Source organism: Octopus bimaculoides, chromosome 10, assembly GCF_046866305.1.
Source record: "Octopus bimaculoides isolate indiv1 chromosome 10, ASM4686630v1, whole genome shotgun sequence".
NCBI lineage: Eukaryota > Metazoa > Mollusca > Cephalopoda > Octopoda > Octopodidae > Octopus > Octopus bimaculoides.
The window spans coordinates 24,423,914-24,439,531 of NC_142937.1; the positions used below are offsets into that span (position 1 = coordinate 24,423,914).

Consider the following 15,618-nt stretch of genomic DNA (forward strand, 5'->3'; position numbering starts at 1 on the left):
CCTGCGCGCACACAAACACACACACGCACACATACACTTGAACACCTCTGATTAAAATCTATTTGACGGTAAGATCTCGAACGTTTTATAAATACTTGTGTTTGGTAGGGTTAAGTCAAATGCATTCTTTCACAGGCAGAATTTCATTATTTCTCTTTCCTTAACTGTCAATTCTGTTTTTTTTTTATTATTTCTTTCTTTCATTTTATTTCTTTTTTTTGAATAATAAATTGCTTCATTAATTCGAAATTTGAAATAAATAAATAAATTAAAGAGAATTTGTGTTCGATTTGGCTTCAGTGTCGTAAATAACGGTTTCACGTTTTGGCACTGCGCCAGCAGTTTTTGATAGATGGGTGTAAGTCGATTACATCAGCCCAGTATTTGACTGGTACTTATTTTATCCATCCCCGAAAATAAAAAAACACAAAGTCGACTTCAGTGGAATTTGAACTCAGAACGTAAAGACAGACAAAATGTTGGTAAGCATTTTGCCCGTGTGCTAACGATTCTGAAGCATACCAACTTCAATGCCCAAATCATTAATTTCTTATCTTTTTTTTTATCAATCACACTTTTTCTTTTTTCTTTTTTAATGCAACACTTTATTTTATTTGAACATTTAGATACAAAAAAAAACAGATAAGAAGAGAAAAGAAAAGAAAAAGAAAAAAGGGAAGAGAAAGCAGCGGAAGATGGAGGCAGAATGAGGGATAGGACACATATCCCAGAACAAATGGTGTGCTCAGCCACGCCCCACGGTAATGACTGCGTTGACATTGCCGCAGAGACTGGCCAGTGACACTCGCGGCAGCAGCCACTGCATTTCTCCGACGGATCGCCATTATCCCTATTTTGCGGAGTAAATCGGTAGTAAGAGATCCGAGAACAACTGGCGCAGTGTGACTAATCCATGAGGTTGGGAACCCAACTTCTTACCATACAGTCACGCATGCCCCTGTGAATTAATAAGCATTACAACTGGCAGTAACTTGAATGTCAAATGGTTGATTGACTTAACTCATTACTCAAAATGGCTGGCTTAGTGCCCGTGCGGGACATGAGAGGCTGGTTCTATTCCAGATTCGTTAGGACTTTTTTAAGTTGCATACTAAGGTCGATGTATTCGACGAGTCCCCACCCCACAACATTTCAGGTCATGTGCTTATAACAAAGGATTATTATCATTATTAAAGCGGCGAGCTGTCAGAATCGTTTCAATATCAGGAAAACGAATGCTGTCGATTGGTAGACATGTTAGAGCAGGGGTTTTCAAACTTTTTGACTTGCGGACCCTTATAAACGCTTATGAAATTTATACATAAATATTTGCTTAAAATAACATATATTTTTACATTTATTTATTTAACAGTATTTAACAAATAGATTTATCGTCAATTAAAGATTTCGATTAAAAAACATATATAAGATCAAATTGCCCATAAAAAGCATTTGCTGTCTACGGACCCCCTGTCTTGTCCTTGTGGACCCCCTGTGGTCCGCGGACCACAGTTTGAAAACCCCTGTGTTAGAGCATCGGATAAAAAATGTCTTGCAGTGTTTATTCCGATTCTAAGGCGGCGACCTGGCAGAATCGTTGGCGCGCCGGGCGAAATGCTTAGCGGTATTTCGTCTGCCGTTACGTTCTGAGTTCAAATTCTGCCAAGGTCGACTTTGCCTTTCATCCTTTCGGGGTCGATAAATCAAGTACCAGTTGCGCACTGGCGTTGATGTAATCGACTTAATCCCTTTGTCTGTCCTTGTTTGTTCCCTCTATGTTTAACCCCTTGTGGGCAATAAAGATATAAGAATCGTTAACACGTCGGGTGAAATGCTTAGTGGTATTTCATCTGTCTTTACATTCTGAGTTCAAATCCCGCCAAGGTCGACTTCGCCTTTCATCCTTTCGCGGATCGATAAATTGAATACCAGTTGCGTACTGGTTCGATCTAATCGACTGCCCCCCCCCCCACTCTCCAAAAATCTTGGGCCTTACACCTAGAGTAGAAAAGGATATTTATTCAGATCCTTTAACATTCTGAGCTCAAATCACGCTGAAGTTAACTGTGCTTTTTATTCCTACGACGTCGGTAAAAGAAAGAACTGCTCAAAGAATTGGTAATTTAGGAATAGATTTACAGCAGTTTCCAAGGAATTGGTTGAATCACTACCCTCGACCCCAATATTCTGACGAATACTTTAATTCTATCGACTCCAAGAAGAGGAAAAGTTGATCTCGGCAAGATTTGCTGTCAGACCGGTACTTAGTTTATCGACGCTGAAAGGATGAATGAAAGACAAAGTCGACCTCGGTGAAATTTGAACTCAGAACGTACAGACGGACGAAATGCTGTTTAGCATTTTGCCCGGCGTGCTAACGATTCAGCCAGATCACAACTTTATAGTTGCAATATGTTGTTGTTGCTGTAGTTATTATTGCTGTCATCGTCATCGTCGTCGTCGTTGTTGTTGTTGTTGTTGTTGTTGTTGTTGTTGTTGCTTCACTTGTAGTTGTTGTTGTTCCTGTTGGGTTTTTTTTTTTTTTTACTTGTTTCAGTCATTTGACTGCGGCTATGCTGGAGCACCGCCTTTAGTCGAGCAAATCGACCCCGGGACTTATTCTTTGTAAGCCTGGAACTTATTCTATCGGTCCCTTTTTGTCGAACCGCTACGTTACAGGGACGTAAACACACCAGCATCGGTTGTCAAGCAATGCTAGGAGGACAAACACACACACACAAACACACACACACACAAACATATTACATATACATATATACGACGGGCTTCTTTCAGTTTCCGTCTACCAAATCCACTCACAAGGCTTTGATCGGCCCGAGGCTATAGTAGAAGACACTTGCCCAAGATGCCACGCAGTGGGACTGAACCCGGAACCATGTGGCTGGCAAGTAAGCTACTTACCACACAGCCACTCCTGCGCCTGATGTTTTTTTTTTTTTTTTTTTCTTGTTTCCGTCGTCGTCGTCGTTCTTCTGTTCCGTTGTGGTTTGCGTCGATTGTGTTAACAGAGCAGCGAAGACTGTGACTATTGTTGCCAATGTCCATACCGAAGTTATTTGATGTTTTTGACGCTAATGCCTCTGCTCAATGCAGAGGATAAGGGACACTCGAAGTAAAGGGTGGGGGATTTCAAACTACGAAGATGATGATGATGATGAGGGCAACAGTGCCAAAGACGATGATAGTAACCAACAAAGACGACAACAACAAGGCTCGTGCAGATGGTAATGATGATGATGGTGGTGGTGGTGGTAGTGGTGGTGGCGGTAATAATCACAATGTTTATATTCCTGCTTGGAATTTATTGTTATAACAACGCATTTATATAGCATAATGCCCAGCTCTCCTTCAGGCATTACAGAGAATGTCCATTCAAACATCATGGACGCTAAATATTATCCGTTTATCAGTCACAGCCTAAATGCATATCTATCTTTCTATCTATCTATCTATCTCTCTCTCTCTCTCTCTCTCTCTCTATATATATATATATATATATATATATATATATATATATATATATATATATATATATATATATATATTGTGTGTGCTTTCTTTTCTGCTTTTGATTTTGTGTCACCGTATATTTATTTATTTTGTGAATAATAAATTGTCATACTTCTGCGATTTTTACTTTTATTTCAGTCTGAATTTCCAACGAATTTCTCTTCCTTTTTTTGTCCTATTTTCCTTACCTTTTTATTCATGCATTTAACTACCTATTAAAATCAATTCAAGAATTCTTTTACGTTATGTTATGGAGCAGCCATTATTGTCTGTTGTCGTCTGCCACTCTGCAGCACCATGTTCAACTGTTTCTAAACACAAACAGGTCTATTTAAAACATTTTTTTTTTTTTTTACGTTGCCAAATTTCTTTATCATTTCCTCATTGTGTTTGACTTCTTTAATCTGCCAATATTTCTTTGAAGGCATAGTTAGAAAATCATGCATTATCATGCATTTCCATATATTTTATTGTTACCTTAGTAGTGTTTCCTTTCTAGATTTTCTTCTTTATTCTGTTTTTTGTTTTTGTTACCTTCTGACGAATCTAATTCATGCTTACACATGCATAGAAATAGCAAACAATCTCTGCATAGACACATGTTAGCCACAGGTATTCAAGCATACATGCATAAACTACCATAATTTACATGTGCATGGCTGTCCACACCGGCACATACACATACACATATAGATACATATATGTATTATGTATGTATATATATATATATATATATATATATATATATATATGCATATATATATATGTATGTATGTATGTATGTATGTATAAGTGTATAGAAAGCTCTATAAAAAAACTGACCTTTGCATATACTCATGGACATATAGTATTATATGTCTGCAATGCGAGTTGAGATTTTTCTTTTTATATAAACTGGTTTATATGTTACCGTCTTTATGGAACAACTATTGTAAAGGGTTTTCCGCATAAGTACAGGTAGATACATCTACATGTATATGTGTGTTTGTGTGTGTGTGTGTGTATACACACACATACATACATAAACTACTACTTAGAATTACGTCTGCAAATATTCACACACTAAATAGTATATATCTACATAGTTATACATGCATTGATATATAAGTGTCGGCATATATAAAAGCACACTCATAGAAAAGCTAAATTCGGAGAACAGTCATTTTTATAGTGACTTATATACACATTTTTAATCATACTGTGTGCATGCCTGTGAACGGATGTACAATTAAATACGAATACAAACAACAAAACACGCATGCGCACCACTCAAATCTGTAAAATAAAGCATACGTCGTTATAAAGTCATTTACGCATAATTTTTTTTTTTTTTTAGCTCACATATTTTCATATCTTTTTTAAAATTAAGTCTTTGAAGAATTCTAACAGACTTTTGAAGCACAACATCAAGCATTTCAAAGACTCCAAGAACATAGTCGGATTTACAGACAAAACAGAAAACTGGTATTAGACAATCACATACACATATAAAAGACTTCTCTGCAGCAACATGCCAAATACGTAGAATAAAAACATTACTCCGTTCATTCGATATACATAGAAGTTTTGGCTTCTATATATATCGAACTAATGATGCATTCTACGTATATCAGATTTAGATACATATGATAGACTTGAAAGCCTACATTCTGCAGACCTCACAAGGCAATTGAAGATTAAATACAGGTTATTTAATTTTGCAAAAGCTAAAGTCCGTAGAGTAGGCAAAAGTTTGGAGAAAAAAATTTCGTCAGTACGAAAAAAAGCAACCACCTTTCTTGTACGGAATAAAACCTCATCTGTCGTTCAACATTTCGTTATTATCAGCAACCAACAATTCGACATTGTACAATTCTACCACGCATTAACTAGAACCTGGCACTCTGTCGGTTACGAAGACACGGGTTCCAGTTGATCCGATCAACGGAACAGCCTGCTCGTGGAATTAACATGCAAGTGGCTGAGCACTCCACAGACACATGTACCCTTAACGTAGTTTTCAGGGAGATTAAGCGTGACGCAGAATGTTGGCCAGTTGAAATAAATGTATCACTCAATTTTGCAAGCTGAGTGAAATAAGGTTTCTTGCTCAAGGATACAACGCGCCGCCGGGGATCGAACCCATGACCTTACGATTTGGACCCGAATACTCTAACCACTTAGCCAGGTGCCTTCACGCATTAACTACAACAATACTTCATTATTTACATTATTTACTTTTGACGGATATTTGTCCTCATCTCGTTTGTTATTAACACAACGTTTCGGTTGTTTTACCCTCCAGCTTTCATCAGGTGTCTTGGGGAAATTTCGAACCTGGGTTCTCATTATCATGGGTGATGGTGGTGGTAACAGCAGCAACAATAACATCTTCTGCTTGTTGTTGTTGTTTAGTACTTGATCAACCATGAGCATCCCTTTATTGTTCAACACTGGTCCAATCTACCTATCTACAAAGTTCGACCGAAATGACAGCTTCACGAAAATTACTTTTATCAGAAAACGCGTTCCAGCAATTACCATTCCGTCTTTTTTATATATCATTTAATAAGTGTGTAATGTCTCGTAGTGTTATTTCTATTTTTATTCTCTGCCTTGTGTATGTATTTTTTTTTTTTTTATATATCTGTTTGCAAAACGTTTATAATTCCCAAAGTACCTATTATTACAAAGAAGATAGTTTTTAATCACCACATTAAAGTTATCTATTATAGTTTCTCACATCATTTATTCGAATTTAGACTCTCTCTCTGTTTCAGATCTTTATATATTTATGTAGTTTCTCCATTTCCTTTATTATTATTTTCCTTATTAAGGCGGCGAGCTAACAGAGTTTTTGGCCCGCTGGACAAAGTCCTTAGAGGTATTTTGCCCGTCTATACGTTCTGAGATCAAATTCTGCTGAGGTCGATTTTTCCTTTCATTCTTTCGGAGTCGATAAATTAAGTACTAGGGAAACACTGGGATCGATGTAATTGACTAGTCCCCTCCCGCTAAATTTCGGGCCTTGTGCCTAAAGTAAACTGAATTTTTTTTTATTATTATTATTATTATTATTATTATTATTATTATTATTATTATTACTATCATTATTATTATTAGGAGTGGCTGCGTGGTAAGTAGCTTGCTTACCAACCACATGGTCCCGGGTTCAGTCCCTCTGCGTGGCACCTTGGGCAAGTGTCTTCTGCTATAGCCTCGAGCCGACCAAAGCCTTGTGAGTGGATTTGGTAGACGGAAACTGAAAGAAGCTTGTCGTATATATGTATATATATAAATATATAAATGTGTGTGTGTGTGTGTGTGTTTCTATGTCTGTGTTTGTCCCCCGAACATTGCTGGACAACCAATGCTTTTGTTGTTATTATTATTATTATTATTATTAGTAGTAGTAGTAGTAGTAGTAGTAGTAGTAGTAGTATGAGTATTATCATTATTGAGTGAGAGGGCAACGAGAGCAGCGCTTGCCATCAAAGTGGAGCTGGGGTACAAATATCACAACCATATACGCGCAAGATGGTGACCTCATATCAAGATAAACGGAGCATGACCTTACAGGTGGTGGTGGGGGCAGTTAGAATTTTTCTTCAGACTGCATAGCCCATCCCCCTTAATAAGGGTTGTTTAAGGATGATGAAAGAATCACCCATCTTTCCAGAGGTGAGTTATTCTAACTCCAAAACATAAGGCTATAATGATCCCCCACTACTTTTGCTCGTGATCAGAGAGCCATATATCGTCAGCCACCAAGGCACATGCTCAACCTGTTAAGATCAAGCAACTGACAAGCAAACCTGTGGTTTTGAGCAGAATATGTTGTAGCCCATCTTTTATACCAAGAAAAAACATGTACACGGTTTTGTTGAAGCATTCTTGGCTTTAAGGGTATCTCGAATGGCCTGGGTGGATACCAACTTTCCGAGTTCTTTTACAGGGTTTCGGAAAAGCTGAAGGACCGCTGCAATAAGCGTGTAAATCTGAAGGGGGAATGTGTTGAATAAATTTTCTTTTAACCAAAGCCATGAACTTTTCAGCACTCTCTCATACATGCTAATACTTCCTATTATTTAAGATCAGAAGCCATGCGAGCCACTACTTGGTATTGCGTCAGGGCATTTCAGAGACCGTGTGAGCCACTGTTTAATTTTATGCGAGTTACTATTGCATTACCACGTGTACCTCTGTGCTCTTGAAAAGTGTTTAATATTGTCTTTTGAGGATGTAGTATTATGTTCGTGTACTACATGAGATTTGTTTTGCTGCGAGGTTTCGTTTGTTGTTTCTGATGTTCTTTTAATGTTTTGTCTGTGGTGTACAGTATGTGTAATTCCAGCTGTATTATTTTATACTGTAATATTTATGCTTAATATACTGTGTGATTGTGGTTAAGTGTTTTATTAATGGTCGGCGATTGGGTAGAGTATGTGCTGTGTTGCTTGTGTTATTTTGTTTGGTGTTCATTGTGTTTTATATATGTGTTTTAGAGTTCCATGTTGAGTATAAGGCATGAGTAGAGTATTTGTAATTTCAGTTGTGTTATTTTGAGTGTATATATAAAGCGAGCGTGGGTTGTGTTATGGTGGTAATCTCTCGTAGTCCAAGAAAGACGGTTTTGTAATCTCTTGCTGAACAACCTACATAAATGATTTATTTATAGTGATCAAATGCTTAGGGTGTACTTTAGGTCATTCATTTCATCAAATCGATGTTGCCTGAACAGGTGCACGGTGTACCACACGTCAAGTGTTGAAGTGACTGCAGATCAACTTGAGATGAAGTGTTTTGCTCAGGAATTAAAACCACGATCTCGCGATCGTGAATGTCAAACCCTAACCACTAGGCCATGCCCCCTCATATAACAACTATATAACATCGAGTAATAAGTTGTTGGTGTTATTAGTTGTTAACTATGTAACAGTGTATTTGTGCAGAGATATTTATCAGACATTTTCATTTCATTTTTTCATAATTATACCCGGAGGGTTTGCATTGATCTCATTTCAATTCTGGTTATGTATCGTATTTGGTACATATTTCATTTGTCTTTCTTTCATTTGAAAATCAGACCTGTTTCAGGTTTTATTTCAAAGCTTTTGAACCATTTTTGACTTTCGCCCCGGCTTACTTCAACTCCGTCCTATCTTGTAGAGTATTAGCCACAGAGAGTTGTTTCACTTCCATGATTCCGGGTTCAGTCCCACTGCGTGGCACCTTTATTCACCCACTAATCGAATTAGTAGCGTGTAATACCTATTTTTAGCAATTAACTATTACCATTAAAGCTTAATAAAATATTTAATAGCTTAATTACACCTAACTTATTCTAAAATTTATATATTGACATAGGATTGGGGATAGGAATGGGAGCGGAACGAAAACGGGAACTGAACAGGGAACGGGATGGGACATGAAACAGTGTAAGGGAACGGAACTGGAAAAAAAACCCCGATTTTCCGGGTATTACCGGGCAGTTCAGATAGTACTTACATACATGCATATATACATACATGTGTACATGTATGTATAAGTTTTTTTTTCATAATAAGCAAATGTAATGTAATTTATTTCTGACGTCTTCTGATAGCTGTCGTAAATTTAGCATTATTCAATCATTTTTATTTGATTTTAGTAAAAGCTAAATAACTGTATTATAGATAGTATTGTATAAATCGAGTGTGATGTGTGCGCTTGTGTGTGTGTGTGTGTGTGTGTGTGTGTGTGTGTGTGTGTGTGTGTGTGTGTGTGTGTGTGTGTGTGTGTGTGTGCATTGCTTTAAGCGTCTTTGACAGCTAGTTACAAACAGGAAGTTAGTTGCAAGTCTTTTAATAAAACTTTAGAATTTCTGCATATTTAATACGTCACTTATTGGAATAAAGGTCAGGTACACTATATTGCTGTCAGAGAAAAGGATGATTTTTTTTTTCCTTAAAAGATAAAGACTAGCCTGCTTTGGCATCTGACAGAATGTTTAAATCTAAAAATAATAATAATAATAAACCTTTATCGAAGCAGTTTATTTGAATGCCTCAGTCGAAAATAAGAAAGAAACTTATTCAGCAACAATTTATTTCAATGTATGTTTCGATCTGAAAATATACGTCTTTTACAAAATTGTTTTGAAATTTTTCCATTCACATGAAACTAAATATTTACCGTTTAAAAGGCAGAAAAAAATAGTATATTAAATCCTGATTCTCTCTTTGAAATTTATCTACGTTGCATTTGTTTTGTTTTGTTTGTTTTTTTTTGTTTTTTTTTAAACCTTTACCTATCCCGTGTATCGCATGTGGCACACATGACATGTCTCCCTGACATTCGGGTATCGTATATGATATACATTCCCAATTTTGCTTCAAGCAACAAAGTCTTGTTGGCACTCCGTCGCTTACGACGTCGAGGGTTCCAGTCGATCCGATCAACGGAACAGCCTGCTCGTGAAATTGACGTGCAAGTGGCTGAGAAATCCACAGACACGTGTACCCTTAACGTAGTTCTCGGAGATATTCAGCGTGACACAGTGTGACAAGGCTGGCCCTTTGAAATACAGGTACAACAGAAACAGGAAGAAAGAATGAGAGAAAGTTGTGGTGGAAGAGTACAGCAGGGTTCGTCACCATCCCCTGCCGGAGCCTCGTGGAGCTTTAGGTGTTTTCGCTCAATAAACACTCACAACGCCCGGTCTGGGAATCGAAACCGCGATCCTATGACTGCGAGTCCGCTGCCCTAACCACTGGGCCTTTGCGCCTCCACCAAGCAATAGAGTAACTCAGGATTTATGAAAGTAAAGCTTTGTATTACTCAGAACGTAAGAAACACGGGATAACTAAAATCCCGAAAATAAGCAAGGGCGCTTAGGGAAAACTTAGGAAAATGTCTCGGGTAGGCAAAGGGTTAAGCAAACAGACACTCTGAATTTAGAACATGTTTTCTGCACGGATAAAGATGCATTTGTCCTCACGTGAATGTCACAAAAATAATCTCATTTACTTGACTTTCCAAAATCATAGGTCAACGTGGTTTATTAGCTCCACTGACCTCAACCAATCACCCAGAATCGATATGGTGATATGCATTACATCTGATTTTATATTATAACCATAGTTAACCTCTTTCAATCACAAGCTTCGTCGCAGTTATATGATCTTCTTCAAATCACATCAAATCTTCCTCTATCCACGCCATCAAATTTTTTTTTAAAGATCACATTAAGTATTGTAGTCCTAGATACACTGCACCTGAATAAAAGACAGGGTAATCGAGGCTTGAATAAAACTTTTCGATCAGGGATGAAAGACAAAACAAATAAAACATCGAAAACCCGCATGTCTAACGGCCAACGTTGTTTCTGAAAAGGGTAGGGTCTCACTGGATTAAACACTGGCTTTTCTAGCATAAGGAGCTGAACTCAGCTCTACAAGCTAAAGGGATACTCTTCAATTTTACTATGCCACCACTGCTTGTAAGGGATGATTGCATTTATCCTTGGTGCATTCCTAAAGTTAGCGCGGCTATTTGAGGGCCAAGTGGATTGACTTTGGTCATAATGCTGCATTAGTAACTGGTACCGTATCGACATGATCATCTGAAGCACTCGCTGTAGAAAAAGCTATATCCTGGGATAATCCTAAAAATCGAGTTTGAGGAATCATTTCACCGCGACCTTACATCCGATTGTATGATATTCACAGTGATAGTATAAAGACATAAAGACGTGCTTACATGCGAAGACATATAGAAGCACACTCATGCGCACGCAAGCATACACACATGTATTCATATACACACTTTTATGCATATAGAGTCATTGGCATACTTCCTGCAGGAATATATATTCGCGCCATATTTAGATATACAAAGGTGGATAAACTGATAGATTCAGAGATAAACTGAGATAGATAGATATATATATAGATAGATAAATAGATAGATAGATAGATAGATAGATAGATAGATAGATAGATAGATACATACATACATACATACATAGATAGATAGATTGTGGAGGGATGGATAGGTAGACAGATAGACAGACAGAGGACGGCGGAGAGTGACAGACAGACATACAAACTGATAGAAAGATGGATAGATAGATAGAGAGATAGATAGATAGATAGATAGATAGATATTTGGCTCCAATTTTAAAAAAGGAAAATCTTATTTTCAAGTGGGTGAGTTTTAAATCAGATTGGTTTTCTTCTGATCTGCTGGAGAATTACATAAGAAGTTATTTTGTTTCTACTTAAGTCCACACAAATCTAACCGGATAAAATCAGGCAATTCCTCTCATCCACTTTCGTTGAAACTTCAGTTAATAATTATTATTATTATTATTATTATTATTATTTTATGTTTGACTTTTGTTTTGCATTTGTACAAGTTGGATCCAAGTCTCACCCAGAGACCTCAAGAGACAACAAGTTAGAAGTTCATGTAGGTGTTATGCCTAGGGTACCATATATTTGGATTTGTACAGTTTTGTTCAAGTGAATGTTTAAGAAACCATAAGAAAATTATGTTTGCTTTAAAATTTGAGATCACATAGACAGTATTTTACGTAGGATATGGGCAGTTCCCATGAGCACTATCTTTTGGACTTCAGCCATTTTGGGGTTTCCTGGTATCTGAGCTAGGTAGTAATCAGCCCGTTTCGCTGTCATTCCCAGGGCACCTATGACAATAGGTATTGTTTTCGTCTTCAGATTCCACATTTTGCTAATTTCTATTTCAAGATCTTTATATTTGCTCAGTTTTTGGTAGGTCTTGACAGATACGTTTATATCAATTGGGACAGTCATATCAATGAGGAGGCATGATTTTTGTCTGAAGTCTTTCAGTATGATATCTGGCCTATTTGCGTCTATCTTTCTGTCAGTTTGAATGGTGAAGTTCCAGAGGAGTGCAATGTGATCATTTTCAAGTACTGGGGGTGGTTTGTGTTCCCACCAGTTTTTATCATGGGGCAAGTCCAGGTTTTTGCATATTACCCAGTGAATATATTGTGCAGCTCTATCATGCCTGTTGAGATACTCTGTAGGCGCAAGCAGACTGCACATGGAGACAACATGATCGATGGTCTCATTTTGTTGTTGGCATATACGACATAATGGGGAGCTGCCGTTCTTTAATATGTTGGCCTGGTAGTTCTTTGTAGGTAGGCATTGATCTTGGGCTGCTATGATAAACCCCTCTGTTTCTGATTTCAATCCAGAGGCCATTAACCATTGGTGGGTAAGGGCTTTGTCAATATCTGCATTATTCGCTCTCTTTGGGTATTTGCCATTGAGAGGTTTTCCATGCCATTTTTCAGTCATAATAGCTAAGGCAGCAATTTTAGCACGGGTTTTCAAGCGCTTAGCTTTTTCTGTAGGTGTTTCTAGTTCGTCTAATTCTTGAATTTGTTGCAATTGGAATTCACTTAGATATTCCTTTGCCTGTTTTGTTACTGAGTAAGATGCTTTCTTGCTTTCATATTTTAAGACAAGTTTTAGCATCCAGTCCTCAGAGTTTTTCATATAGGTGTCTAGGCCAATTGTGGCTACCTTCATTGATAATGCCAGCTGTAGTAGTCCTCGACCTCCCTCTTTTCTTGGCAGATAAAGACGTTCTATATCTGCCTTAGGGTGGTGCATTCTATGCATTGTCAACAGTTTTCGTATTTTTCTGTCAACATTACATATTTCAGTAATTGACCAGTTAACGATGTTGAAACTGTAAGTCACGACTGGTATGGCTAGAGCATTGATCGCTTCGATCCTGTTTCTCGCGTTCAGCTCTGTCTTCAGTATTGCTCTCACCCTGCGATAACATTCTCTTCTGATCCTTTCCCTCATCACTGAGTGCTTGATATTGTCCCCTTCAATTACCCCTAGGTATTTGTAGCTCTCCGCTGGTTCTAACTCTTTTATGACATTTTGCTGGTCAAGGTTCACATTAGATGTATTTGTCATTTTTCCTTTGATAAAGATAGCTTTTGCACATTTATCAAGGCCAAATTGCATCCTGATGTCATCACTGAATTGTTTAACAATCGCTAGTAGGCCTTTGAGTTGTTGGTCATTTTTTGCAAAGAGCTTTAAATCATCCATGTAAATGAGATGATTTATATTTTTATCAAATATTTTATAACCATACTGTGCATCATTGAGCAATTTTGAGAGCGGTATTAGGGCTAGACAGAAGAGGAGTGGTGATAGTGAGTCACCCTGGAAAATGCCACATGAAATTCTTACATCTCCAGCATTTAGAGATTCATTGTCATTGTTCAACATCAGTGTGGTTCTCCATGATCTCATACTTACAGATAAAAAGTTTCGCAGAGTAGGAGCTATTTTATACATTTCCAGACATTTCCTAATCCAGCTATGTGGTAGGCTATCAAAGGCCTTTTTATAGTCTATCCAGGCTATTGACAAGTTTTTGTGTCGCTTGTGACAATCTTCTAAGATCATCTTATTGATGAGTAGCTGATCTTTACAACCATAAGATCCACGTTTACATCCCTTTTGCTCATTAGGGAATATGCTACTTTCTATTAAAAAACTATAGGTGTACTCGGTTAGGACAGATGTTAGCGTCTTATACATTGTTGTTAAGCAGGTTATGGGGCGATAATTTTTTGGTTCGTTTGTTTCCTCATTTTTTGGAAGCAGGAATGTTAAACCATTAACTAGCCAAGAGGGCATCAAACTAGGGTTTTGCAAAACATCGTTGTAAAGTTTTGTTAGCAGTTCATGGCTTTCTGGGAAGGCATTCAACCAGAAGTTAGGAATTTTATCCTTTCCTGGAGACTTCCATTTGCTTGACCTCCTGAGAGCAGATCTTATATCTTCTACCCTGACCCCCTCCCACTTTTGCTCCTCTAAGGAGTCTAGGTCTGTAGCTATTCTATCAATCCAAGGGGCCTTTTCATTGTGTGTTTTATCTTCTGCCCAGATTTTATTCCAAAATTCTTGCACTTCTTCTTTTGATGGGACAGACTTTATTGTTACTGGTGTTTTCCCTATCTTCCTGTAGAAATTTTTGGGGTTATTTTTGAACATGTTATTATCTCGGAAGAATTTAACACGCTTTTCATACCTTGCTATGCGGGCAGCTTTAGCACATACCTTTTGCTTGATGGTTTCTATGGTGGCATCAATGTCAACTATGGTTTTCATGTTATATTTTTTCTTTAGTTTTTGGGTCTTTGTAGGTTTGATACTCTTGTCAAATTTAAGGTTTTTCAAACATTCTATGTCAGATCTAAGCAGCTTAATTTGGTGTTGAATGCGTTCTTGCCAAGAAGGCTTTTTGTGGGAGTGTTGTCTTTTTCTAATCTTTTCACCACATAGAATCGTTGAGATTCTTGCGGATGCATAGTACAGGTGGTTGAGATCTGTAATATCAACATCATTAGCTGAAATTATATCCTTAAGTGCAAGGCGGATTTTACCAATTATTTTCAGGTTTTGGTTAGAATTGCGAATTTTGGGGAGAGTGTCGCGTTCATTCATACTAGTTTCTTTAATTTTCAGCCATTCAATCATGATTTGATTTTTTAGATCATGTAGTTCTGTTGCGTCGATTTCTGTATGACTTCCTTCATCTATTTGATTTTCACCTGCCTTAGTGTTTATGGTTGGTTCAGAGAGTATTTTATTTTGCCTATCAGTTACCTTAACTCTTTCAATTATTACTGTATTTTCATCAGCCTTGGGCTGGTTTATAATTATTTCCTCTGTAGTATCTTCTTTAGCTGCAGTTTCATTCTTTTTATCCTTTACTGCTTGCTTAATTTGGTCAATCTCTACTTCAGTTAGTAATTTTTTTTTTATAATGTTTCTTCTGACGTTGGCAAGTTTATTACTGTCTATGTAGGGTCTTACTGCAAGGTGTTTCTGTCTCCAGTTTAAGTAGGTTTGTACAGTATTAGATTTATCTGTAGGGAAATATATGGCACGGTAGAAGGCTCTAAGAACTTCTTTATTATCTTCCCTAGACCATTTTTCATTCTTTTTCTTTTGGTTATTTGATGACGAGCATGGATGGCCATCTGTTGGAATATTCCGGTTGTGGGGTACTTCCAGCTCCTGTGTGTCGGGAAGATTT

The 15,618-nt window shown here is 37.4% G+C and overlaps 1 long non-coding RNA gene across 1 annotated transcript in view; it reads left to right on the top strand.

The window, feature by feature from the left end:
• Positions 1 to 2,450, top strand: part of LOC149133461 (uncharacterized) — a 58,594-nt gene extending 56,144 nt beyond the window's left edge. Inside the window, exon 4 of the long non-coding RNA XR_016243284.1 lies at positions 627 to 2,450. This is a non-coding gene — a long non-coding RNA (uncharacterized LOC149133461). The remainder of the gene's footprint in view (positions 1 to 626) is intronic.
• Positions 2,451 to 15,618: the final 13,168 nt, after the last annotated feature.